The sequence below is a fragment of the Physeter macrocephalus genome, chromosome 12, assembly GCF_002837175.3.
Source record: "Physeter macrocephalus isolate SW-GA chromosome 12, ASM283717v5, whole genome shotgun sequence".
Taxonomy (NCBI): domain Eukaryota; kingdom Metazoa; phylum Chordata; class Mammalia; order Artiodactyla; family Physeteridae; genus Physeter; species Physeter macrocephalus.
In genome coordinates this window covers 87187257-87213946 of record NC_041225.1, presented here as the reverse complement: position 1 = coordinate 87213946, position 26690 = coordinate 87187257, and the positions used below count along the sequence as shown (strand labels likewise).

Below are 26690 nucleotides of genomic sequence, written 5' to 3'. Positions count from 1 at the left end.
TATTTTTTAAAGTGTTCCAAAGGCTACATTATTGGAACTTCCCTTATGTAGAACATAAAAGTGTCATTGTTGTTGTTTTTAAAATTGCAACCATATTTTTTTTAATTAAAATCAGTTGCAATTCCAGTGAACAATAAGTCAGAAAATTTTCCAAACATTTGCCTTGAGCTGTTGTTTCTATTTTTAATTTTATGGAAACTAACTTTTTTCTGATTATAAAAGTAATATATGTTCATTCTAGAGAACTTGGAAAATGTTAAGAGGTACAATGAAGAAATACACATCAATAATGATGTATCAGCCAGAAAGAGACTGTTAGCATCTTAACAGAGTTTACTTTTTTGAGAGATATATAAAGACACATATTTATTAAAAACATTGACATCATATTTTTAAATAGACTATTGGACATAGTTTAGTATTTATATTTTTCATTTGTTATAAAATATATAATGCATTAAAATGTATAATATATGAAAAAATATATATTATAAATGTATAATATATGAAAATTATAAAACATAAAAATAAGATAAACATCTTTGTCCTGCTCTCCAGCTTAAGATAGATATTATCAGCAAATTTGAAGCCCTCTGAGTAGATCAGTTTCATCGTATCCCTGCTTCTTCCTCTACAAGAGATAACTAGTATGCTAAATTTTGTGTACATCATTTACTTATGTTTTTTGTAGTTATGTGTCTAACCATATATACTGTATTATTTACTTTTCCTTGCTTTTGATCCCTACGAAAAGGGTAACATATCTGAGGCTTGTATTTTACACTCAACATTATGTTGCTACAAATCGTCTGTGTCTTTGTGGCTCATTTATTTTCGTTGCTCTATCAAAATATCATGAGGTACTTCACCATTCATCTGAAGGTGGACATTTGAGGATGGCTCAGGTTTGATGACCTCAAAGTAGTATAGTATGGTTTGGTATATAAAATTATATATATAAAGGTTATGTGTGTGTGTGTGTGTGTATTATATTATAGTGCTTACTATCACTTTTTGTTTTGTTTAGTTTGAAGCTGTGTTATTAGGTGTTCGAATCTCATTGTAATATTATTTTTATCTCTAGTAATGATTTTGCCTGATATTTTGTGTGATATTAAAAGAACTATGCTAGTATATATGTATGTATGGTTAGTATTTTTATTTTCAGTTTTTTTGAAAATAAGTTTTTAGGTGTGTCTCTTGTGAATAGCATATGGCTGGACTTTTTTTTTTTTTTTTTTTTTTCGTGGCCTCTCCCGCTGCGGAGCGCAGGCTCCGGACGCGCAGGCCCAGCGGCCATGGCTCACGGGCCCAGCCGCTCTGCGGCACATGGGATCCTCCTGGACCGGGGCATGAACCCGTGTCCCCTGCATCGGCAGGCGGATTCTCAACCACTGCGCCACCAGGGAAGCCCCTGGCTGGACTTTTAAAACAATCCAGTTTGATCTATTATCAGTGCTATTTATATTTATTAACAGGGGCATTCAGTCTGTTTACATTTAGTCTACTACTAGTACATTCAAAATTTTATCTATCATTTTAATTTGTGTTTTCTGGTTTTTGGCTCTTCTCTGTTTCTTTCTCACCTTTTCTTGCCTCTTTTTGGATTGATTTTTAAAAATCCTTTATTCACTGTCCCTCAATTATCTCTCCCTCTTTGAAAGTTATACACACTTTCTGTTCTTTCAGTGGTTACTCTAGAAATTACAACATACATCCTTAACTTACGAAAATCTAAAGTTAATTAAACTTTTACTTTCCTCCTGGGTAAGGACTTTAGAACACCTAAATTCCGTTTACCTTCCACCTGTTTTGTGGTATCATTGTTCTATATTTTAATTTTCTTTTTATTCCTTCTTGACATTATTATAGTTTCATAAAATAAATGTTAGTTTATATTAGCCTTCCATTTGAGATCACTTACCTTCTGCCTGAAGAATGTCCTTTATAATTTCCATTGATGGAAGTCTGTCTGCAACTAACATTTTTAGTTTTGTTTTCTGCTGTTTGGCTTGAAATTTATTTCACCCTTATTTTTTTTAACATCCTTATTGGAGTATAATTGCTTTATAGTGTTGTGTTAGTTTCTGCTGTATAACAAAGTGAATCAGCTGTATGCATACGTATATCTGCATATCCCTTCCCTCTTGCATCTCCCTCCCACCCTCCTTTTCCCACCCCTCTAGGTGGTTTCAAAGCACCGAGCTGATCATGGCACCCTTATTCTTAAAAGTAGGAATGTAATTCTGAGATTGCAGTTATTTTCCTTTAGTACTTATCATATAGTATCTCACTGATTTCTAGCTTCTTTTTTTGATGGTTTTAAATTAGCTGTCAGTCTGACTCCCACTTTGAATGTAATTTATCTTTTTTCCCCTTGTCTTCTTTAAAATTTTCTTCATGTCTTTGGTTTTCAGCTGCTTCATTGTGAAATGTTTGTGAGTAGATTCCTTTTTATTTATACTGTTTTGATTTTATTGCATGTTTGATTAGTGTCTTTCATCAGTTCTGGAAAGTTCTCAGCTGTTCTTTTTAAAAATATTTTCCTTGCCTCAATCTCTCTGTTTTCTCTTTCTGGAATTTTAATTAAATGCATATTAGATTAATTTCACTCTAAAATCCATGTTTGTTATTTCCTGCTCTATATTTTTCATCATTTTTCTCTGACTTGATTCTCTATAATTTCTTCTGATCTTTCTTCCAGTTAATTAATTCTTTCTTCTGCTGTGTCTTATTATCAGTGATATACACTGAGTTTAAAATTTGTTTTTTTCCCCATTTCTGTTGTTTCCCCAAATGTGGAATCTCCCCTCCTAACAGTTTTCTATTAAAAAAATTTTTTTTAATTTGAAGTATAGTTGAATTACAGTGTTGTTAATTCCTGCTGTACAGCAAAGTGACTCAGTTATACATATATATGTACATTCTTTTTCATATTCCTTTCCATTATGGTTTATCACAGGATATTGAATACAGTTCCCTGTGCTATATAGTAGGACCTTGTTATTTATCCATTCTGTATATACCAGTTTGATATAGTTTTCTATTTTTATAAGATATTTTCAACAATTTTATTTTCTTAAAGCAGATAAAGAATAGTTGTCATATCTGTGCCTATTAATTCTAATACCTGAAGTCTTTGTGGGTATTTTTCTGCTTGTTCATACTCATGGATCTTGATTTTCTTTTTTGCCTACTTTCCTTTGACTCTGTCATGGCTATTACCATTGGAAAAATGTGTGTGTGTGTGTGTGTGTGTGTGTGTGTGTGTGTGTATTCCTTGAGGTCTGTCAGGTACCTGGTAGCACTGCCAATAAGGGAGTTTCTTAAACCAAACTCATGTGATCTATCCAGGTATGGGCTTCAAATTCTTGTGAGGCTTTGGCTATGACTACACCTTCCTCAGCATCTTGTTTTTGTTTTTCTCCTCTGCTCCCTGACCTAACTCCCTGCCTTTTTGTTGTTGTTAATATTGTGTTCTGCTCTGCACGAAGGTAACTTGCCTTTGACTTCCTTCTGGATGGTAAGGATTTAGTGATCTATCCTTACTTCTAGGGTGTAGTTGTCCTTTGAAGCTCTATATGGGGAGAATCTTGGATTCTTGGATGGATTTGAGTCTTTCTGCCTTCCTTGCCCTTTCAGGCTCCCAAGATGAACCTCAAGTTTCTAGAATTGTAATTGGGAAATGTCTTCAGTTCAAAATCAGTTTGGTGCTCTCGTATTCTTACTTCTCTGGGTATCAGGTTTCTTCTGGAATTTGTCCTGGTGTTTTCACAGCAGCTTATTAACACTTCACTGCTTTTTTACATGATGTTTTAAATGTTTTAGCTAACATTTACTTGTTTTAAGAAGAAATGTTGGTTTGAGTAACCAGGCTCTCTGGTACTAAAAATAGAATTTCTGTTGTGATTTGTTGTTGTTTAGTGCTAACTCAGTTTCTTTGGAACTTTATTTATGGATGCTATAGTCCTTATGAGAAAATTGTATAAGCAGCTGCTCGTGGGGTGAGGGACATTGATTATTTAATTCCAATGTAAATTAAATTTTCAACATGGTATTTTTTTGAGCCCCATATCTATATGCAGGCTGTGTAGTGGCCACAAATGCTCGGGGAAAGTCCTCTTCTTATTCCCTGGTCCCCTGCCCATGAATAGTTATTGTGGAAGCAGGCATGTGTCCGTGCTATATGATTTTGTGGGATATATATTTCTGTAGTTCACTTGTGATTAAGTATGTAGCCCTTTGTTGTTACTGCCTTTTTACTACATCTCCAGTTTAATTCCTTGCCCTGTGTGAGCCAGAGGCTTTCTTTCCTGTCCCCTTTGTGTATTCATTAAAAATGAAGCTCTTGGCCAAGGGTTGGCAAACTTTTTCTGTAACGGGCCAGATAGAAAATATGTTAGGCTTTGCAGGTCATACAGTCTCTGCTGTTGTGATATGAAAGCAGCTGTAGACAGTAGTTAAATGAATGAGCATAGGTGTGTTGTAAAAAACTTCATTTATGGACACTGAAATTTGAGTTTCATAAATTTTGTTAAGATTTCTTCTTTTTTATTTTCAACTATTAAAAAATTTAAAAACTATTCCTAGCTTATGACTATAAGCTGGATTTGGCTTGTGGGCCATAGTTTTCCAACCCCTGCTTTAGGCCATTAAGATAGCTTTCCTCCCTGCTGCTCTCATTCCTGGCTCTTTTAGAATTTTTCTCACTTCCAGGAAAGATTAATATTCATTTTAATATGAAATTTTAAAAGTACATTTTCTGTTTTATCCAGCGTTTTAGGTGTTTTGCAGTAGGAACATTTCAGAATATATATATATATGGCCAGATTCATGTTTATTTTATTTCATATTTAGTAATACATAGTGAAATATGAACAAAAAGGCAAAACATTCCCTATTTGAGATTTTATGACCCTGTCTGATCCTTATTTTACATTATTCACAATCTCCGTACTTATTATTTAATGAATATATAATATTCTTTGTCTTACTGTACTACAGTTTCTTCAATTAACTTTCTTATTTGGGAATTGGGGTTTTTTCCCCTCAGCTATTTGTTTTTGTTGTTGATTGTAACCGAGTAGTATAGCAAATTTAAAAAGTGGAAATAGTTTCTGTCTCCCGTCATGGTTCATTTTGTTAAGACAGTTTAAAACACTTAAAGGGAGGAGCTTCTTGAAGAGAAGATCTTATTTTATTCTTTTTTCACTCCAAATGACCTCTGCACAGCAAATGCCTGCTCAGTAAAATGTTTTGTTGTATAAACACTACTCATTAAGTTAAAGTAAATTGAGAGGTTTAACTCTGATTTTATTGTCATTGTTTTAATAATAAAACAACTCAAGTTGTTTGTCCTTAGCCTTCCCCCAAGCAAGGATGGAACAGTTCCTCTTCTACCTATCCCAGGGAACCTAAGCCAGTATTTATTGTGGCTTGAAAAATACCAAATACTACTGAGCTGAATGACTTTCTTAAAAGTAGATTTTGTTCTCTTTTCAGGGCATATAATAAGAAAAATTTGGGTACAGGAATCAGTTCTTTAATGTTTGGATTGTATACATGTGCTCAGAAGAGAAAACTTGAAACAGTGGTGCTTTAAAAATATGTGGGGGGGTTATTTTTGTCTTGTAACACAAAGTAGGGAGGGTAGGCAGTTCAGGGCTTTTGCAGTTGGGGCCCAGGCTTCTTCTATCTTTCTGCTCAGAAATCCATAACATGTCGCTTTTACCCACATGTTTTCTTCTCATAATTTCACGATGACTGTTCTATTTCCAGTGTAATGTCAAGAAGAAAAGGAAGGGTAAGAGATAAAGGGGAACACAAACTTAGCTGAGTCTTTACCCTTTTAAAGAGCGTTCCTAGATGATTTTTGTATACAATCAAAATATAGTTTTTTACCTAAGCACACTGCTATTTTTAATAAAACTGGAAATCTTTTAGAATGGAAGGAGAGAATTGATCGTGGATAGGCAAATGTCAGATCTGCCTCATTTAGGATGATACTTTTGTAGAAACCTCAAAGGAGAGGTCATAGAATTGAAAATTTTACCTTCAGGCATGTGGTGCTCATCATACTTGGTACACCAAGAAGAGAATTTTTTAAAAACTATTATGTGAAAAAAAAAAAAAAAAAAAAAAAAAACTATTATGTGGAAAATGTATAGATTTCTTTAATTTACTTTGTTCCGTTTTCTATGCATTATTGCCAGTGTTGTGTGTACATTTTATAAGATTTAGATATTACTTATACAGTTTTTAATCTTGATTTTCACACTTGAAACATTATTTAGTAAGCTTTTACCACATTGTTAAAATTCCTTTTAAACATTTTTGAAGGTTACACATAGTATCCCATGATATAGGTGTACCATAATTTGTTTACCAGTTCTCTTGCTATTAAACATTTATTTAGTTAGTTTGATTTTTACCAATGTAATTATAATTTTGGGGAAATAGTTTTAGATTTACAGAAGAGTTTCAAAGATAATACAGAGAGTTCTTGTATGCCCCTCACCCAGTTCCCCCATTGTTAGCAACTTACATTTACGCTTGTCAAAACTAAGAAACCAGCTTGGACACATCACTGTTAACTAAATGCCAGAGTTTATTTGTATTTCACCAGTTTTTCCATTAATGTCCTCTTTCTGTTCATTGATTCAGTTGAGGGTAGCACATTGTTTAGTTGTCCTGTCTCCCCATATTCCTCTGATCTGTGATAATTTCTCACTCTCCTCGTTTTTCATGACCTTGGCAGTCTTGACAGTTACTGACTAGGTATCCTGTAGAATGTCCCTCAATCTGGGTTTGTCTGATATTTTTCTTATAATTAGACTGGGGTTATGTGTTTGTGGAGAGAATACCACACAAGTCAGCTTCCCTTTTTATCTCATCATATCGGGGAATGTGTGGTATCCACATGGCATCACTGGTGATGTGACCCTTCATCACGTGGATAAGGTGATGTTTGCCAGGTTTCTTCACTGAAGAGTTACAGTTTTTCCCTTTCCTTCTTCTTCTTTGGAAGTGAGTCACTAAGTGTAGCTTACACTTAAGGTGGTATTGTGGGGTGGGGTGGGGTGGGGAAGAGCAGATTAAGCTTCACCTTCTGGAAGGAGTATCTACATAAATTATCTGGAATTCTTCTGTAAGGAAGATTTGTCCCTCTCATTCCCCCATCATTAATTTATTGGTTCAATCCTTTATATCAGCATGGACTCATGTATATTTTATACTTTGAATTGTAATCCAAAAGTGTATTATTTATTTAGTTTCTCAAATCATTCTAGTTTAGGTCATTGTAAATTCTTTAAAGGCTGTTTTCTATATCCCTTTGATATACTCCCATTAAAAAAATTTTTTTTTAGCAGTTTCTTACCTTTTAGTACCACAAGATGCTCCAATCTCATCTTTTATTTTTCCTATCTTAGTCCTAGAATCATCCATTGCTCTGGGTAGCCCTGGTTCCTTTTTATTGGAGAATGGCATTTAGAAACCAAGATCTGGTTGCTCATTGCTGCTAGTATCATTGCTTCTAGTCCCTCAGGGGAAAGAGTTGCACTGTGTATGTGTGGAACCAATGAATACACACATGTAGATTAAGTTTTATTATGTATTTTAAGTGGTTTGACCATTTTATTATTATGAAATCTACCACTTTATCTCTGGTAGTAGGCTTTGTCTTGAGATTAATTTTGCCTGATAGTAAGATAGACACACTAGTTATTTTTTAGGATTACTGTTTGTGTGTTGTCTTTTCGCACCTTTTTTTAGTTTATTTTTTTATTGAGATATAGTTGATTTATAAGTTTCAGTTATTTTAAAATATTGGCTATATTCCCTGTGCTGTATAATACAATCCTTGCAGCTTATTTATTATACATAGTAGTTTGTATCTCATAATCCCCTAGCCCTATCTTGCCCCTTCCCCCTTCCTTCTTCCCACTGGTAACCACTAGTTTTCTATATAGATCTGTGAGTCTGTTTCCACATATAAGTGATAACATACAGTATTTGTCTTTCTCTGCCTGATTTATTTCCCAAGCATAATACCCTCCAAGTCCATCCATGTTATTGCAAATGGTGAAATTTCATACTTTTATATGACTGAGTAGTATTACATTGTATATATCTACCACATTTTCTTATCCGTTCATCTTGGCTATTGTAAATAATGCTGCTACAAACATTGGGGTGCATGTGTCTTTTCAAATTAGTGTTTTTGTTTTTTTCAGATATATACCCAGGAGTGGAATTGCTGGGTCATTTGGTACTTCTGTTTGTAGTCTCTCTCTCTCTCTTTTTTTTTTTTTTTTGTTTGTTTTTTGGTCATGCCATGCATCTTGTGGGATCCCAGTTCCCTGACCAGGGATTGAACCAGGGCCCTCAGCAGTGAAAGTGCAGAGTCCCAACCACTGTACCGCCAGGGAATTCCCTTGTAGTCTTTTAAGGAAGTCTCTCTCTCTCTCTTTTTTTTTTTTTTTGTTTGTTTTTTGGTCATGCCATGCATCTTGTGGGATCCCAGTTCCCTGACCAGGGATTGAACCAGGGCCCTCAGCAGTGAAAGTGCAGAGTCCCAACCACTGTACCGCCAGGGAATTCCCTTGTAGTCTTTTAAGGAACCTCCATACTGGTTTCCACAGTGGCTGCACCAATTTACATTCCACCAACAGTGTACAAATATTTCCTTTTCCCCACAGCCTCACCAGCATTTGTTATTTGTGGTCTTTTTGATGATAGCCATTCTGACACGTGTGAGGTGATATCTCATTGTGATTTTGACTTGCATTTCTCTGATGATTAACGATGTTGAACATCTTTTCATGTGCCTGTTGGCCATTTGTGTGTCTTTGGAAAAATGTCTGTTCAGGTCTCCTGCCCATTTTTCAGTCAGGTTGTTTTTTTGGTATTGAGTTGTATGAGGTGTTTTTGTATTTTGGATATTAACCCCTTATTAGTCATATCATTTACAAATATTTTCTCCCATTCAATAGGTTGTGTTTTTATTTTGTTGGTGGTTTCCTTTGGTGTGTAAAGGCCTTTAATTTAATTAGGTCCCATTTGTTTATTTTTGCTTTTGTTTTCTTTGCCTTAGGAGAAGGATCCAAAAAAATATTGCTAGGATTTATGTCAATAAAAAATAAAATAAAAGTGTTCTGCCTATGTTTTCTTCTAGGTCTTTCATGGTTTCTGGTCTTACATTTAGGTTTATAATCCATTTTTAGTTTATTTTTGTATATGGGGTAAGAGAATGCTCTAATTTCATTCTTTTGTATGTACCTGTCCAGTTTTCCCAGCACCACTTATTGAAGAAACTGTTTTTTCTCCATTATGTATTCATGCCTCCTTTGTCGTAGATTAATGGACTGTAAGTGCATGGGTTTATTTCTGGGCTCTCTATTCTGTTCCAGTGGTCTATGTGTCTGTTTTTGTGCCAGTACCACACTGCTTTGATTACTGTGGCTTTGTAATATAGTCTGAAGTCAGGGAATGTGATACCTCCAGCTCTGTTCTTTCCTAAGATTGTTTTGGCTTCAGGGTCTTTTGTGTTTTCATACAAATATTACAATTATTTATTCTAGTTCTGTGAAGAATGCCACTGATATTTTGATAGGGATTGCATTGCACCTGTAGAGTGCCTTTGGTAGTATGGTCATTTAAACAGTATTCTTCCAATCATGAACATGGTATATCTTTGCATCTGTTTCTGTCCTCTTCATTTTCTTTCATCAGTGTCTTACAGTTTTCTAGTACAAGTCTTTTATCTCCTTAGGAAGTTTATTCCTAGGTATTTTATTCTTTCTGATGTGATTGTAAGTGGGATTGTATCCTTAATTTATCTTTCTGATAGTTCATTGTTAGTGTATAAAAATTCAACAGATTTCTGTATATTGGTTTTGTATCCTGCAACTTTACCGAATTCATTGGTGAGCTCTAGTAGTCTTTTGGTAATGTCTTTAGGATTTTCTATGTATAGTTTCATGTAGTTTGCAAACAGTGACAGTTTTACTTCTTCCTTTCCAATTTGAATTCCTTTTACTTCTTTTTATTGTCTGATAGCTATGGCTTCCAAAACAATGTTGAATAGAAGTGGTGAAAGTTGGCATCCTTGTCTTGTTCCTGATGTTAGAGGAAATGCTTTCAGCTTTTCACTGTTGAGCATGATGTTAGCTCTGGGCTTATCATATATGACCTGTATTATGTTGAGATATGTTCCCTCTATACCTACTTTCTGGAGAATTTTTATCATAAATGGATGTTGATTGTTGTCAAAAGCATTTTCTGCATCTATTGATATGATTATATGATTTTTATTTTCAGAGTGTTAATGTGGTATATCATTAACATTGCAGGTATTTAAAACATTTTTTTAATTTGGGTATAGTTGATTTAATGTTGTGTTAGTACATTGCAGATATTGAACCATCCTCGCATCCCTGGGATAAATCCCACTTGATCATGGTGTATGATCTTTTTAGTGTATTGTTGAATTTGGTTTGTTAATATTTTGTTGAGGATTTTTGATGTATGTTCATCAGTGATATTGGCCTATAATTTTTCTTTTTTGGTTATATCTTTGTCTGGTTTTGGTATCAGGGTGATGGTTGCCTTATAGAATGAGTTCAGAAGCATTCCTACCTCTGCAATTTTCTGGAATAGTTTGAGATGGATAGGTGTTAACCCTTCTTTAAATGTTTGGTAGATGTCATCTCAGAAGTACTGGACTTCTGTTTGTTGGAATTTTTGAAAATTTCTGATTCAGTTTCATTGATGGTAACTGGTCTGTTCATATTTTCTATTTCTACCTGTTTCTGTCTTGGGAGACTGTACATTTCTAGGAATTCATTCAGTTCTCTAGGTTGTCCATTTTATTGACATATAGTTGTTCATAGTAATCACTTATGATCCTTTGTATTTCTGTGGTGTCAATTGTAACTTCTTTTTCATTTCTGATTTTATTGATTTAGGCTCTCTCTCTTTTCTTCTTGGTGAGCCTGGCTATAGGTTTATTGATTTTGTTTATCTTTTTAATGAACCAGCTCTTAGTTTCATTGATTCTTTTCTATTGGGTTTTTTTTTTTTTTTTTTTTTTAGTAACTTTGAGTTTTGTTCCTTTTTCTTTTTCTAGCTACTTTAGGTGTAATGTAGACCATGTATTTGAGATTTTTCTTGTTTCCTGAGGTAAGCTTGTATTGCTATAAACTTCCCTCTTAGAACTGCTTTTACTGTGTCCTGTAGATTTTGGAGGACTATGTTTTTATTTTTTGTCTCAAAGTATTTTTTGGTTTCCTCTTAGATTTTTTTCAGTCATCCATTGATTGTTTAGTAGCAGATTTTTTTTTTTTTTTTGAGGTACGCGGGCCTCTCACCATTGTGGCCTCTCCCGTTGTGAAGCACAGGCTCTGGACGTGCAGGCCCAGTGGCCACGGCTTCCGGACCCAGCCGCTCTGCGGCATGTCGGATCCTCCCAGACCAGGGCACAAACCCGTGTCCCCTGCATCGACAGGCGGACTCTCAACCACTGCACCACCAGGGAAGCCCAGTAGCAGATTTTTTTTTTAGCATGTTTTTTGCTTTTTTTTTTCTTGTAGTTGGTTTCATGTCATAACATTGTGGTTGAAAAAGTTGCTTGATATGATTTCAGTTTTCTTAAATTTAAGGAGGCTCATTTTGTAGCCTAGCATGTGACCTATTCTGGAAAAATGTTCCATATGCATGTTGAAAATAATGTGTATTCTGCTACTTTTGGATGCAGTGTTCCATATACATCTATTAAATCTATCTGATCCAGTGTGTCACTTAAGGGCAGTATTTCCTTATTGATTTTCTGTTTGCGTGATCTGTCCATTGATGTTAGTGGGGTGTTAAAAGTCCCCTACTATTATTGTGTTACTGTCAATTTCTCCCTTTATGTCTGTTAATATTTGCTTTATGCATTTAGGTGCCCCTATGTTGGGTGCATACATATTTATAATTGTTATATCTTCTTCTTGAATTGATCCCTTGATTATTATGTAATGGCCTTCTTTGTCTCTTGCAACAGTCTTTGTCTTAAAGTCTATTTTGTCTGATATAAGTATTGCTACACCAGCTTTCTTTTCTTTTCTGTTTGCATGATAAAACCTTTGTCCATACCCTCACTTTCAGTCTGTGTGTCTTTTTTTTTTTTTTTTTTTTGTAGTACGCGGCCATCTCACTATTGTGGCCTCTCCTGTTGCGGAGCAGAGGCTCCGGACGTGCAGGCTCAGCGGCCATGGCTTACAGGCCCAGCCGCTCCGCGGCATGTGGGATCTTCCCGGACCGGGGCATGAACTCGTGTCCCCTGCATCGGGAGGTGGATTCTCAACCACTGCGCCACCAGGGAAGCCCTGTGTGTCTTTACATCTGAAATAAGTCTGTTGTGGGTAGCATATATGGGTCTTGTTTTTGTATCCATTCATCTACTCTGTGTCTTTTGATTGGAGCATTTAGTCCATTTACATTTAAAGTAATTATTGATATGTACCTTTTTACTACCATTTTGTTAATTGTTTTTGTAGTTCTTTTTGGTTTCTTTTCTTCTTCTTTTTGTTTTTTCTCTTGGGATTTGATGACTGTCTTTAGTGTTTTGCTTGGATTCCATTCCCTGTGTGTGTGTGTGTGTGTGTGTGTGTGTGTGTGTGTGTGTGTATTTGTTATAGATTTTTGGTTTTTGATTACTGTGAGGTTTTAAGTTGCTGATCTCTTAATTTCAAATGCATTTTAACAGTCCTGCATTTGTAGTCTCCTCCTCTCATGATTACTGTTTTTTGACATCATATTTTCCATCTAATTGTTTTGTGTATCCCTTAACTGCTTATTGTGGATATGGATGATCTTACTCTTTTTACCTTCCTACTAGCTTTGTATGTGGTTGATTTTCTACCTTACTGTATATTTGCCTGTTCTGATGAGCTTTGTTCTTTCACAATTTTCATGTTTCTAGTTTTGGCCTTTTCTTTTTTGCTTAGAGAACTCTTTTTAACATTTCTTGTAAAGCTGGTTTGGTGGTGCTGAATTCTTTTAGCTTTTCCTGGTCTGTAAAATTTTGATCTCTCCATGAAATCTGAATGAGAGCCTTGCTGGGTAGAGTATTCCTGGTTGTAGGTTTTTTCATTTCATCAATTTAAATATATTGTGCCACTCTCTTCTGATCTGCAGAGTTTCTGCTGAAAAGTCAGTTGATAGCCTAATGGGAGTTACCTTATACGTAACTTGTTTTTCCCTTGCTGCTTTTAATAATCTCTTTATCTTTTATTTACTTTTGCCATTTTAATTAAAATGTGTCTAGGTGTTCTTCCTGGACTTGAATGTCTGTTTCCTTTCCCAGGTTAGGGAAGTTTTCAGCTATTATGTCTTCAAATATGTTCTCTGCCCCCCCCGCCCCTTTTGTCTTTTCTTTCAGGGACTCCTATAAAGCAAGTGTTAGTATGCTTGATATTGTCCCAGAGATCTCTTAAAACTGTCCTCATTACTTTTTATTTTTTTTCCTTCTTTCTGTTCAGCATCAGTGATTTCTGCTGCTCTGTCTTCAAGCTCACTGATTGGCTTCTCTGTATTGTTTATTCTACTTTTGATTTCTACTAGTGCATTTTTCATTGCAGTTATTATATTATTCATCTCTGTTTGGTTGCTCTTTATATTTTCCTACTCTTTGTTACAAACTTCTGTCTTCTCACTCTGTGTGTCCACTCTTCTCTTGAATTCTTTGGTCATCTTTACAATCATTACCCTAACTCTTTCTCCAGTAGTTTGGTTATCTCCACTTCACTTAGTTCTTCTTATGGGGTTTTATCTTGTTCCTTTGTTTGGAACATGTTTCTTTCTTGCATCATTTTTGCCTAACTTGTTGTTTTATTTCTATGTATTCGGTAGGTTGGTCATGTTTCCCAACTGTGGAGGTGTGGTCTTTTATAGGAGACATCCTATGTTTACCAGCAGCCCACTCCCAATTGGTCACCACAGTTATATGCTCTAGGGATGCCCCCATGTGGGCTGTGTGGGTCCTTCTGTTTTGTGGGACTGACTACTCTGGGTGGTCTGGTGGGCTTGGTTGGCTCCCAGTCTGATTGGTTGTGAGGCCCTGCCTTGTGCAGAGGCTGCTGGCAGATCATTTGCAGGACTGGGTCATACTGCAGCTGGCTGAGGAATTCTGGAGCAATCAGGGCTAGCACTGGCTTACTGGTGGGTGGAGTTGGTGTCCAGGAGATCCCAGGGCTGGTGCCTGCCCACTGGTGGGTGAAGCCAGGTACTGGGGCTACTGCTATCCCACTGGCAGGCAGAGTTGGGTACTGGGGTCTGGCTGCAGGGCCCAGGGGTTCCAGAGCTGGTGTCAGACTGCTAGTGGGTGGGACTGGTTCCTGACATAACTGGCTGTGGGGTCCAGGGTTCCTGAATCTGGTGTTGGCCTGATGGTTGGTCAGCTTTGTCCTCAGGTTTTGGGGTTGTAGTTGTCCTGTGGCTGGTGTACTCTTGCTGATGGGTGAGGCTACTTCAGACGCTAGAGAAGACATGCTGGTGGGTAGGGCCAGGAATTCTGGGGCTAGTACCTGCCCACTGGTGTGTGTAGCTGGGTTCTGTGGTCTCTGTCAGAAGGTTCCTGTGGGTCCCAGGTCTAATGTCTGTACAGTGGTATACAGGGCCGGTCCTGGGCCCTTCTGTTGGGCAGGGGTGGCTGTGGGCTCAGGGAGTCTTAAGGTAGCCTCTCTGCTGGTGGATGGAGCTATGTGCCCACCTGCTCAGTTAGTTGCTTGGCCTGAGGTGTCCCAGTACTGGTGTCTGTAGGCCATTGGGTGGGCACGAATCTGGATTCTGAGGCTAATAAGCTAGAGGGAGGATTCTAAAATTGTGCTTGCCAGCACCAATGTCCACATGGTAGAACAAGCTCCACAGAATGGCTGCTGCCACTCCTTTCCCCCAGGGTAAGCTCCAGTTGCCTTCTACCTCTCTGGGAGACTCTCCAAAATCAGCAGGTAGGTCTGACCCAGGTTCCTTTCAAATTACTGCTTCTGCCTTGGGTACCGCAGCAGATGAGATTTTGTGTTTGCCTTTTAAGAGTGGTGTCTCTTTCCCTAGCCTTCTGGGACTCCCAAAAGTAAGCCCTGCTGGCCTTAAAAGCCAAATGTTCTGGAAACTTGTCTTCCTGGTGTAGGACCCCTGGGTTGGGAAGCCTGCTGTGGGGCTTAGATCCCTCACTTTTGGGGAGAACATCTGCAATTGTAATTATTCTCCCGTTTTTGAGTCACCCACTTCAGGGTATGGGACTTGACTATACTGTGACTCTGCCTCTCCTGTCCATTTTGTTGTGGTTCCTTCTTTATATCTTTAATTATAGAAGATCTCATCTGATAGGTTCCAATCATTTTCATCAGTGGTTCTGGAAGTAGTTGTAATTTTGGTGTGTCATTAGAGGAGGTGAGCTCTGGGACTTTCTACCCTGCCATCTTGGCTGATCTCTTCTCCATCTTTTTACTTTAACCTCTCTGTGTTCTTTTATTTAAAGTGTGTTTCTAGTAGATAGCAAGATTTAGTCATTCTTTTTGTTTGTTTTTGTAAATCCATTTTGACAGTATCTATCTTTTACATGGTATTCTTAGTTCATTTGCATTTATCATAAATCCTTATATGGTTGTGTTTAAATCTTTCAGTTTGTTTCTTCTTTTTTACCTGTCATATCTGTTCTTTATTCATTTTTTCCTCCTTTCTTAACTTCTTTTGGGTCCTTTCAGCATTTTCTAGAAATGCAATTCATCTTCTCAATGGCCTTTTTGGCTGTAGTCTCAATTTTTAGCTATATACCAATTTTTTATTGGTAAGTCTAAAATTTTAATATGTATGTTTCACTTATCATAGCCTATCCCATATAGTACTAGTTAACAATTTTTATACTTTACAACAGTATAATTCCACTTACCTGCACTCTCATTTTTTGTACTATAGTTGTATTTTATTCCTACAAATCCCTTTATTTATTTCACAAATCCCTTAATATGTTATTGCTATATTTCTTTTAAAGCCAATAATCTCTTAAATAAATTTTACAAGAAGTCCTTTATAGTTATCCACCTATTTAAACTGTTTGGTGCTTTTTTTTGTCCTTTATAACTGGGTTTCCATCAAAGATCATTTTTCTTCAGCCCGAAGAACTTAGTTTAATATTTATTATTGTGCAGGTTTTCTGGCAAGTTTCTTTCTCTTTTTACTTGTCTAAGTGTGCATTTATTTCACCTTCATTTAAAAGTGTATTTTTCACTAGATATAAAATTCGAGGTCAATTTAGTTTTTTTCCCCATCACTTTAATCATGTTATTTCATTGTTTTCTGCTTCCATTGTTTTTGATGAGAAGTCAGTTGTAAATATCGTATAATACTGCTTATATGTGGGATCTAGAATGGTACAGATGAAGTTATTTGAAAAGCAGAAACAGAGTCACAGATGTAGAGAACAAACTTATGGTTACCAGGGGAGCAAGGAGGGGTGGGATGAATTGGGAGACAGGGATTGACATATATACACTACTATGTGTAAAATAGCTAACTAATGAGAACCTATTGTATAGCACAGGGAACTCTACTCAGTGCTCTATGGTGACCTAATTGCGAAGGAAATCTAAAAAAGAGTGGATATATGTGTACGTATAACTGATTCACTTTGTTGCAGAGCACAAACTAATAGAATGTTGTAAAGCAACTATATTCCAATAAAAATTAATTTAAAAAAAGTCAGTTCTATTCTAATTATTCCCCCCCGAATGCAGTATGTGTTGTTTTTCTAGCAGTTCTTAATATGTTTTTTATTGTTGAGTTTGTGCAGTGTGCAGGTGAGGGGTTTTGTGTGTGTGTGTGTGTGTGTGTGTGTGTGTGTGTGTGTGTGTGTGTGTCAGTTTTTTCATTCTTGGGGTTTACTGAGCTTCTTGGATCTCAGATTTGAAATATTTTTTTAGTTTTGGGAAACTTATACAGCATCTCTTCAGATATTTTTTCTGCTGCATATTTTGTCTCTTTCTGGGAATCCAGTTATATATCTGTCATGCTGTTAGATGTTGATCATTGCTCTCTGATCCTTTTTTTCACCTTTGATAGTTTGTTTGATTTCATTAGTGCTTTCTTCTGTTTCATTCTGTCTGCTTTTAAGACCATCCAATACATTCTCATTTCAGATACTGTATTTTTCATCACTAAAATTTCTGATTCTTCTTTTTTTATTGGAGTAAAATTACTTTAAAATGTTGTGTTAATTTCTGCTGTAAATTGAAGTGAATCAGCTGTATGTATACCTATATCCCCTCCCTCTTGGACCTCCCTCCCCCCATCCCACCCATCTATGTTGTCACAGAGAACCAAGCTGAGCTTCCTTTGCTTTATAGCATGTTCCTGCTAGCTATCTATTTTATGCATGGTAGTGTATATGTGTTAATCCTAATTCCCAGTTTGTCCCACCCTCCCCTTCCCCCGCTGTGTCCACATGTCCATTCTCTACGTCTCCGTCTCTATTCCTGTCCTACAAATAGGTTCATCTGTACCATTTTTCTAGATTCCACATATATGCGTTTTTTGTTTTTCTCTTTCTGGCTTACTTGACTCTGTATGACAGACTCTAGGTCCATCCACATCTCTTAAAAATGAACCAACTTTGTTCCTTTTTATGGCTGAGTAATATTCCATTGTATATATATACCACATCTTCTTTATCCATTCATCTGTTGTTGGACATTTAGGTTGTTTCCATGTCCTGGCCACTGTAAATAGTGCTGCATTGAACATTGGGGTACATGTGTCCTTTTGAGTTATGGTTTTCTCAGGGTATATGCCCAGTAGTGGGATTGCTGGGTCATATGGTAGTTCTATTTTTGGTTCTTTAAGGAACCTCCTTACTGTTCTCTGAGTGGCTGTATCAATTTACATTCCTACCAACAGTGCAAGAGGGTTCCCTTTTCTCCACACACCCTCCAGCATTTCTTTTTTCTAGATTTTTTGATGATGGCCATTCTGACCAGTGTGAGGTGCTACCTCATTGTAGTTTTGATTTGCATTTCTCTAATAATTAGTTATGTTGAGCATCTTTTGATGTGCCTCTTGGCCATCTGTATGTCTTCTTTGGTGAAATGTCTATTTAGGTCTTCTGTGCATTTTTTAATTGGGTTGTTTGTTTTCTGATATTGAGCTCCATGAGCTGTTTGTATGTTTTGGAGATTAATCCTTTGTCCGTTGCTTCATTTGCAAATATTTTCTCCCATTCTGAGGGTTGTCTTTTGGTCTTGTTTATGGTTTCCTTTGCTGTGCAAAAGCTTTGAAGTTTCATTAGGTCCCATTTGTTTAATTTTGTTTTTATTTTCATTACTCTAGGAGGTGGGTCAAAAAAGATCTTTCTGTGGTCCATGTCAAAAAGTGTTTTTCCTGTGTTTTCCTCTAAGAGTTTTATAGTTTCTGGTCTTACATTTAGGTCTTTAATCCATTTGGAGTTTATTTTTGTGTGTGGTGTTAAGTAGTGTTCTAATTTTATTCTTTTACATGTAGCTGTCCAGTTTTCCTGGCGCCACTTATTGAAGAGGCTACTTTTTCTGCATTGTATGCTCTTGCCTCCTTTGTCATAAATTAGGTGCTCATATGTGCATGGGTTTATCACTGGGCTTTCTATCCTGTTTCATTGATCTATATATCTGTTTTTGTGCCAGTACCATACTGTCTTGATGGCTGTAGCTTTGTAGTATAGTTTGAAGTTGGGTAGCCTGATTCCTCCAGCTCTGTTTTTCTTTCTCAAGTTTGCTTTGGCTGTTTGGGTTCTTTTGTGTTTCCATACAAATTGTGAAATTTTTTGTTCTAATTCTGTGAAGAATGCCATTGGTAATTTGATAGGGATTACACTGAATCTGTAGATTACTTTGGGTAGTATAGTCATTTTCACAATATTGATTCTTCCAATCCGAGAACATGGTATATTTCTCCAGATTTCTGTGCATCAATTTTGTATCCTGCAACCTTACCAAATTCATTGATTAGTTCTAGTAGTTTTCTGGTGGCATCTTTAGGATTTTCTATGTATAGTGTCATGTCATCTGCAAACAGTGACAGTTTTACTTCTTTTCCAATTTGTATTCCTTTTATTTCTTTTTCTTCTCTGATTGCCATGGCTAGGACTTCCAAAACTATGTTAATAAGAGTGGCAGAGTGGACTTCCTTGTCTTGTTCCTGGTCTTAGTGGAAATGCTTTCAGTTTTTCACCATTGACTGTGATATTAGCTGTGGATTTGTCATATATGGCCTTCATTATGTTGGGGTAGGTTTCCTCTGTGCCCATTTTCTGGAGAGTTTTTATCATAAATTGGTGTTGGATTTTGTCGAAAGCTTTTTCTGTGTCTATTGAGATGATCGTATATGGTTTTTATTCCTTAATTTGTTAATATGGTGTATTACAGTGATTGATTTGCATATATTGAAGAATCCTTGCATTCGTGGGATAAATCCCACTTGATCATGGTGTATGATAAAGTGGGGTTTATTCCAGGAATGCAAGGATTCTTCAATATACACAAATCAATCAGTGTGATAAACTATATTAACAAATTGAAGGATCATGGCGTATGATCCTTTTAATGTGTTGTTGGGTTCTGTTTGATAATATTTTGTTCAAGATTTTTGCATCTATGTTCATCAGTGATATTGGTCTGTAATTTTCTTTTTTTGTGATATCTTTGTCTGATTTTGGTATCAGGGTGATGGTGGCTTTGTAGAACAAATTTGGGAGTGTTCCTCCCTCTGCAATTTTTTGGAAGAGTTTGAGGAGTATCGGTGTTAGCTCTTCTCTAAATGTTTGATAGAATTCGCCTGTGAAGCCATCTGGTCCTCGACTTTTGTTTGTTGGAAGATTTTTAATTACAGTTTCAATTTCATTACTTGTGAAAGGTCTGTTTATATTTTCTAATTCTTCCTGGTTCAATCTTGGAAAATTGTACTTTTCCAAGATTTTTTCCATGTCTTCATGGTTGTCCATTTTATTGGCATATAGTAGTTTGTAGTAGTCTCTTATAATCCTTTATATTTCTGTGGTGTAAGTTGTGATTTCTCCTTTTTTATGTCTAATTTTATTGATTTATGTCCTCTCTTTTTTTCTTGATGAGTCTGGCTAAAGGTTTCTGTTTCATTCTTTGTAGAGTTTTCATTTCTCTGCTGAGTTTCTTCCAGTCTTCTAAATTCTTTACATATTCGTAGTACTTATTTTAAAGTTTTTGTCTGCTAATTTGGATAATTAAGTTATCTATGGGTCTTCTATGTGTGTTAGTTCTCCTGAATGTGAGGTCCTTTTTTTTTTTCTTTATTCCATGTCTCGTAATTTTTGATTCTTTGCTCTTCTAGCAGGGCTCTAGGATGTAAGAACTGTGAAGCTCTAGTTTTCCCTGTGTTTTCCAATACCATCCATGTCTTCCCACATGTTGCTTACTTAGTTATGTGAGTAACTCTGGGAGCAGAGGTAGGGTGTGAAGTGGTAATCGTATGGGTGACGATAACTAGCTTTGTGTTTGGAACATCTCTAGGTTCCAGTCCCTCATATCAGCCTAAGTGTTAATATTTCCTTGTTCCAGCAATGTGCCTCTATCTGTGGTAGGCTTATTTCTCTTCTCACCTGTGACCCAGACTTGACAGCTTCCCCTGCGGAGGATAATGGATGCCATTGTTTGCTAACCTTGAGAAGAGCTTGTCTCTTTCTGGTACTTTGTCCATTTAGATGTTTTTCATCCACATCTCCTGTATGTTTTTAAAGAAAAAAATACATAGTAACTTTTTGGTATGTGCTTTTACTCTTGTTATTGGTATGGTGAAAGCAGTGGTCTTTTGTGGCCTTCTATAGCATAACTAGAATTGAAACTCCTTTTTTTTCTTTGAATTTAGTTTTTAAAAATTTCTTTCAGATTTCACATTGCTTGTAAAAACATTAATGTTCAGGGAAAATAGCCCCAAATCTAATGGCTCCTCTGTGTGTGTGTGTGTGTGTGTGTGTATGTCTATGTATATACAATAAAAAATAAATTATAAAGGCTCTTTGGTTCAATAATGATTTTGAGCATATGTGACTATTTGGGGGAGAAGGTATGAGGCTGGGTTTCACAGGAAGAACTAAACCATTAATCTAAGGAATACAAAGATCTTACTCAGTTTTTTCTAATGAATGAAAATTCATTAGTCAGTAAAACTACTCAATGATTTCTAAGATCAAAGATGTTTTACTCCTTATAAGAAGGAGTTTCTAGAATTTAATTATCTTTAGTATCTAGAAATTTTGAGACTTTATTGTTTGTCCCTTATTCTCTGCTTTTTACACCTGTTTCCCTTTAATATCTTCTTTGTGATTTTACTGAGTAACTTATTAAGTCCTTAAGGGTTTTAAAAGTTCCTTAAAGCTCTGGGCCTTTTTGTACTAAATATTAATGCTCTACCCTGAGATCCATGAAGCTCAAGATTTCAGGGAGAGAATTTTTAGAATCTTTTATATTGTGTTCTGTTTTCATTTATTTAGCGTTGTGCATTCAGGTCTAAATGGCATTGTTTAGTTAATTTAAACTTGTTATTTTTGATGATGCCCTTCTTTCATATTTGCTGAACCTATATAAACTGTTATTTCTTTAAATAATATTCCATTTGTTTTGGCTCTTTTCTGGTAATTAATGTGTTTTGTTCACTTTGAATTGGAAATCTTTTTCTTTCTTTATAGTAAAACTTTCATACTTAGTCTTTTCATTCCATCATCAACAGTTATGAATATTTCAGTTTTAGGCTTTTGACCACCCACCAGAAAACCTTACGATAGTTCTATCTGATGTCTTCAAAAATTGGATGTGTTGGATGTGACCTGTCAGCTAGGAGGCTAGCTGTCTAACAGTATTGTTACCATGTTTTCTTAGGTTGTCACAATGAATACAATCAGATATTTGGCTTATCATGTGTTGGCTCTTTTTTTAAACATATATATTTCTCTCTTCAAAAATGGACCATTTTTCAGCTTTATTGAGGTATAATTGTTAAACAGAACTGTAGGATATTTAACGTGTAAAACACGATGATTTGATATACGTACACATTGTGAAAGGATTCCTTCCATCAAGTTAATGAACATATCCATCACCTCACATATTTACTTCTTTTTTTTTTTATAAGAACATTTAAATTTTACTCTCTTAGCAATTTCAGTTATACAGTGCAGTGTTGTCAACTATAGACATGTTATAAATTAGATCTTCAGACCTTATTCATCTTATAACTGAAAGTTTGTACCCTTTTAACAACCTCTTCCTATTTCCCCCACCCCTACCATGCAGTCCCTGGCATCCACGTTTCTACTGTCTGTTTCTATGAGTATGATTTTTTTGTTTGTTTTTTAAGTTACACATATAAGTGATACCAACACATGGGCATTTAATTGACTTAGTATGTTTGAAGGATCTTAGAAAAGTTAATTTATATATAAATTTTTATGAAGTTAGAAAAATTTACCATGTTATTAATCATCCAGTTACCATGTAAACCTCATTAAAAGGGAAGACTATTGTTTTTTTTTTCCATCTGTGCACCAGGGAATGACTGACTGCACTCTAAGGTATAACATATATTTTTCAAGCATCCACCTAAAGACTTGGATGGAGCATTATAATGTATTTGTAAAAATGTTGTTAGGTCTTGAGAGTTTCTAAAACGTAGATGATTTTAAAAATTGGGTGGGTATAGTCATATTTTCAATAAGTTATGAGACACAAGACTGTCCTAATTATTTGGGGAAATAACTTGAGATTTAGAGTTAGATTTGGTTCAAATCTAATAGTATTTGGGAAATAACTTTTTTATACTGTAATTTGTGTTCAGTCTCTTTCTTTAATGCTGTTCTGAGAATGGCAATATGTTTAAAATGATATGAGAAAATTTCACTGAAATAAATTCTTGTTTTGTTGTATGTATTAGTCAAGAGGGTGATTTTGTTAAGTTTGATACTTGGAATATTTGGTAGATTAAATCTTGGTAACATTAGGTTAAAAGAATGTGAATGTACTGTATTTATATTTTTGGGAAGTGCTTGTCTTCTTAACTTTATATTACAGAATCATCACTAATATTTGGTTTATTTTGGAAGGAGGGTGGGTGGAAGGTTTTGCTAATATGGAGTAGATTTTTAATGTTTAGTCCATAGACCTGTCCAATAGTATGTGTGTGTATTTATTTGTGGAATGTGTATGTATATATGTGTGTGTATATACAGACACACACACACACACAGACACACACACACACTTGTAGTATATATAAATCCTTTTACCTTAATAGGACACTGAATTTAAATAAGCTTGGTAAATTACGTGATTGAACCCTTGAAAGATTTTGTTTAAAGAGTTGAAAGCACATAGAATGTTTTGTTTGAAATTTATGTAGATTAAAATGAGAGCAATAACTGTTGGCCTATCTAGAAAATAAAATTGTATTAATGCATAATAATCTGAAAAATCTTTATTTAGTTGTCTTTTTCTGGTTCACTCCACTAATGGCCTGTAGAGGGCATTGCATGAATAGTAAATACAGCTTTGTGTTTTCAGTTTTAATCTGAAGTCATTGTACAAGGTGAATAGGTTCTGAGTTATTATTCACATATTCTATGATATAACATAAATGTCAATATTATTGTCTTTAGTGATATTGGATTGAGATTAAAAGATAGTTATGAAACTGTGAATTAATTTAATTACCATGTGGTTTCATCTTTTCTGAGGGCTAAATGAAAAAAGTAGGCTTAAAGGAATTTTGAGAACATATAAATAAAGCTTCCTAAGAGATGTTTGCCTGGAATGGGTTAGTTAATGAATCAGGCTTTTAACATATGTGTACTAGTGTAACCTTTCCTGAAAATGCCACCTGAGTGATCCTTCCCACTGAAGAACAACAACAAAAAGAGTAAAGGTTTTTTCTTATTGCAGACATTTTGTGAACTTAAAATGCAAATAAAACAGTTTAGTTCTTCTTATTTCTGAGACAAGTTAATGTGATATAGTGAGAACTAGTAAAAACTTACAATATGCTTTTCCTCTGGCCTAAGAGAACAATTACATAATCAAAATAAGAATGGGAAGAGACTATTAGATGGGACTGGAAGTTGTGAAGCCCTCCCCACTTTCTTTTCACAATATAAATTGATTAAGTGACATGCTTTCTTATCTTGGGGTTTTAGTATTCCTCTCTGTGAGTTGGAGATTAATTGTAACCTTTATAGGTGGTGTTTTGCTTTCAGATTTTATGAGATTCTTAAGTGCATTAAGAGATGCTTGTGTTTTTATACACATACCACTGAATAATTAAATACATAGGGCTACCGCTGCTTTTTTTATAGTGTCAATGATTGGGAAATTGAGTAAATGAATGAGTGATTCTGAAAAAATAATTTGTGTAAAGGCTTATCTTTACGGAATGGAAAGACTATTTTCTTTTTTAATAATTTCTCTCACTCTTTGGTATAATATATGCCAGATTTGGAATTAAATAATTTTAATATAAGATAGCCTGATATGATCAGCAAGAGATGTACAGTTATTATGCACATGAGAATATAGTTGTAATGATTAAGTGTACAGCCATTATTGTTAGTTTGCCTTCAAATCTTGGTTGTGTCACTCTCTGGGATTTGTAATCTGTGGTCACTTAAAGAACCTTTCTAACCTTTAGATTCCTCTTCTCCAAAGTGGGAATAACAAAAGTATCTACTTTATATAGAGTTGTTTGTGGTTTAAATAAAATTATCCAGATTATGTGTTTAGTATAATGCCTGGTGTATAAAGAGCATACATAAACATTTTTATTATCATTATAGGATTCCTGTTTGTAATTATTTTTTAAGGCAAAAAATGATGAGGTTTTCCTCATTTTAAGGGTAGAGTGAAAATTTTAAAGTATTTTTGAAGGACCCGAAACCAGAGTTTATTCACAGGTTTTTTTGTAGTGAATTTAAGACTATGAATAACAGTAACTCTCATGGGAAAATCTCCAGAAATCTATGATATCTATTTCAGTAACACTGATTTTGCATTTCGTATTATACTTCTTCCTGAGAAGGTTAGAGTCAGTAAGTCATTTGGGGACTCTAGAAGATCAGTGTGACAGAAACTTACATCAGCACCAAGTGACCAGATGCTAATAAGTCTAAGATTTTTTTTTTTCTGGCACAATTAATAATTGTTCAGAAACTATCTTGATGGAGCATATAAATGAAAAAAAACATTTTAACATATCAAGAATCCATTCCTGATATTAAGGGGGAAAAAAAGTCCAAGACCATAAGGGAAAAATGTAGTGGGTGGGGAAGTCCTTGAAAAGTTGTTAACTTGGGTAAGGGAAATACCAGCATCTCTGTGGTCTTTCAGGAACAAAAAACATCTTTTGCAGAGGGCCTTGTGTTTGAGCCAAGATATAAACTGACCTCCATGGCTGGCTGGCTCAACTTCAGGTTTTCCTAGGAGAGTCGGTCAGCATTGCTTCAGTGCTTGACAGTGGGCAGCATATCACTTATCAGTGGGAAGCAAGGAAATGATGGTTGAAGCAGGGAATGACTGTTATTTCTCACCAGCAGATAAGTACACATCACTTGCTGAAATGATTCAGCAGTTTAAGGTTGAGAGCTGTGAGACTTTGTGAGTTACCACATTGGAAACATAGGAACCAGGAGGGTCAGCTCCATTGGAATACTTCTGGGATTGCTCTATTCCCTTCTGCTTTGAATCACAGGCTGATGTACAGTTGTAGGCTTTTTCTTCTTTTTCTCCTCACTCCTAACCCTACCCCCAAGGTTCCTTAACTATTTATAACAGAGTATTCTAGCCAGCAGCAGGTAAAACTTTTCAGGTGTGGGGGGACTGAAGGGGGCAGGGGAGGGATGGGAGGAGAAGGAAGTGCTTCATCTATCCCATTGGTGTTTAAGGTACTTCCATCTTTTAAAACTGACATAATTCTGTTCCACACTCACTCCCTGGAAAAAAACAGGCCTCTTGTCTGGATCTTTTCATTTTAATGATTTCCATGAAAAAGCTTTTACCCAGGCTCTGACATGACTGTCAGAACACACATTTAAATAAACGCGAGACTGCTTTAAAGGCTATTGATATTCCCTGGTGGAAAAGAAAGTGCTTAAAAAAAATCCATCTGTCCATGTACAAGTTAACCCTGACTATTTATTATTATTTCTTTTCTCTCATTCTTCCTCCTTTTTTCTTTTCTCCCTTCTTTCCTCCCTCTCTCCCTCCCTTCCTTCCCTCCCTCCCTCCCCTCCTTTCTCTCCTTCTCCTTTTCTTCTCCTCCCCTCCCACTTTTTTGGTCAAAGACTCTGTTTAAAGTCAGATCCTTGTTCTCACAAAATTCATGTGTCACCATCTCTTAGAAGCTGTCATTTTTATACATTGATGTCTCTGATGAATTTTTTTTTTTTTTTGGTCGGTACTGATGCTTCGATGAATTTTTTTTTTTTTTTGGTCGGTACACGGGCCTCTCGCAGTTTGTGGCCTCTCCCGTTGCGGAGCACAGGCTCCGGACGCGCAGGCTCAGCGGCCATGGCTTACGGGTCCAGCCGCTCCGCGGCATGTGGTATCTTCCCAGACCGGGGCACGAACCCATGTCCCCTGCATAGGCAGGCGGATTCTCAACCACTGCGCCAC

The 26690-nt window shown here is 35.9% G+C and overlaps 1 protein-coding gene across 10 annotated transcripts in view; it reads left to right on the top strand.

Moving 5' to 3' along the window:
- The window catches only part of EXOC6B (exocyst complex component 6B), a 735227-nt gene that overhangs the window by 194126 nt on the left and 514411 nt on the right, over positions 1–26690 (top strand). The gene's annotated exons all lie outside the window — the stretch shown is intronic.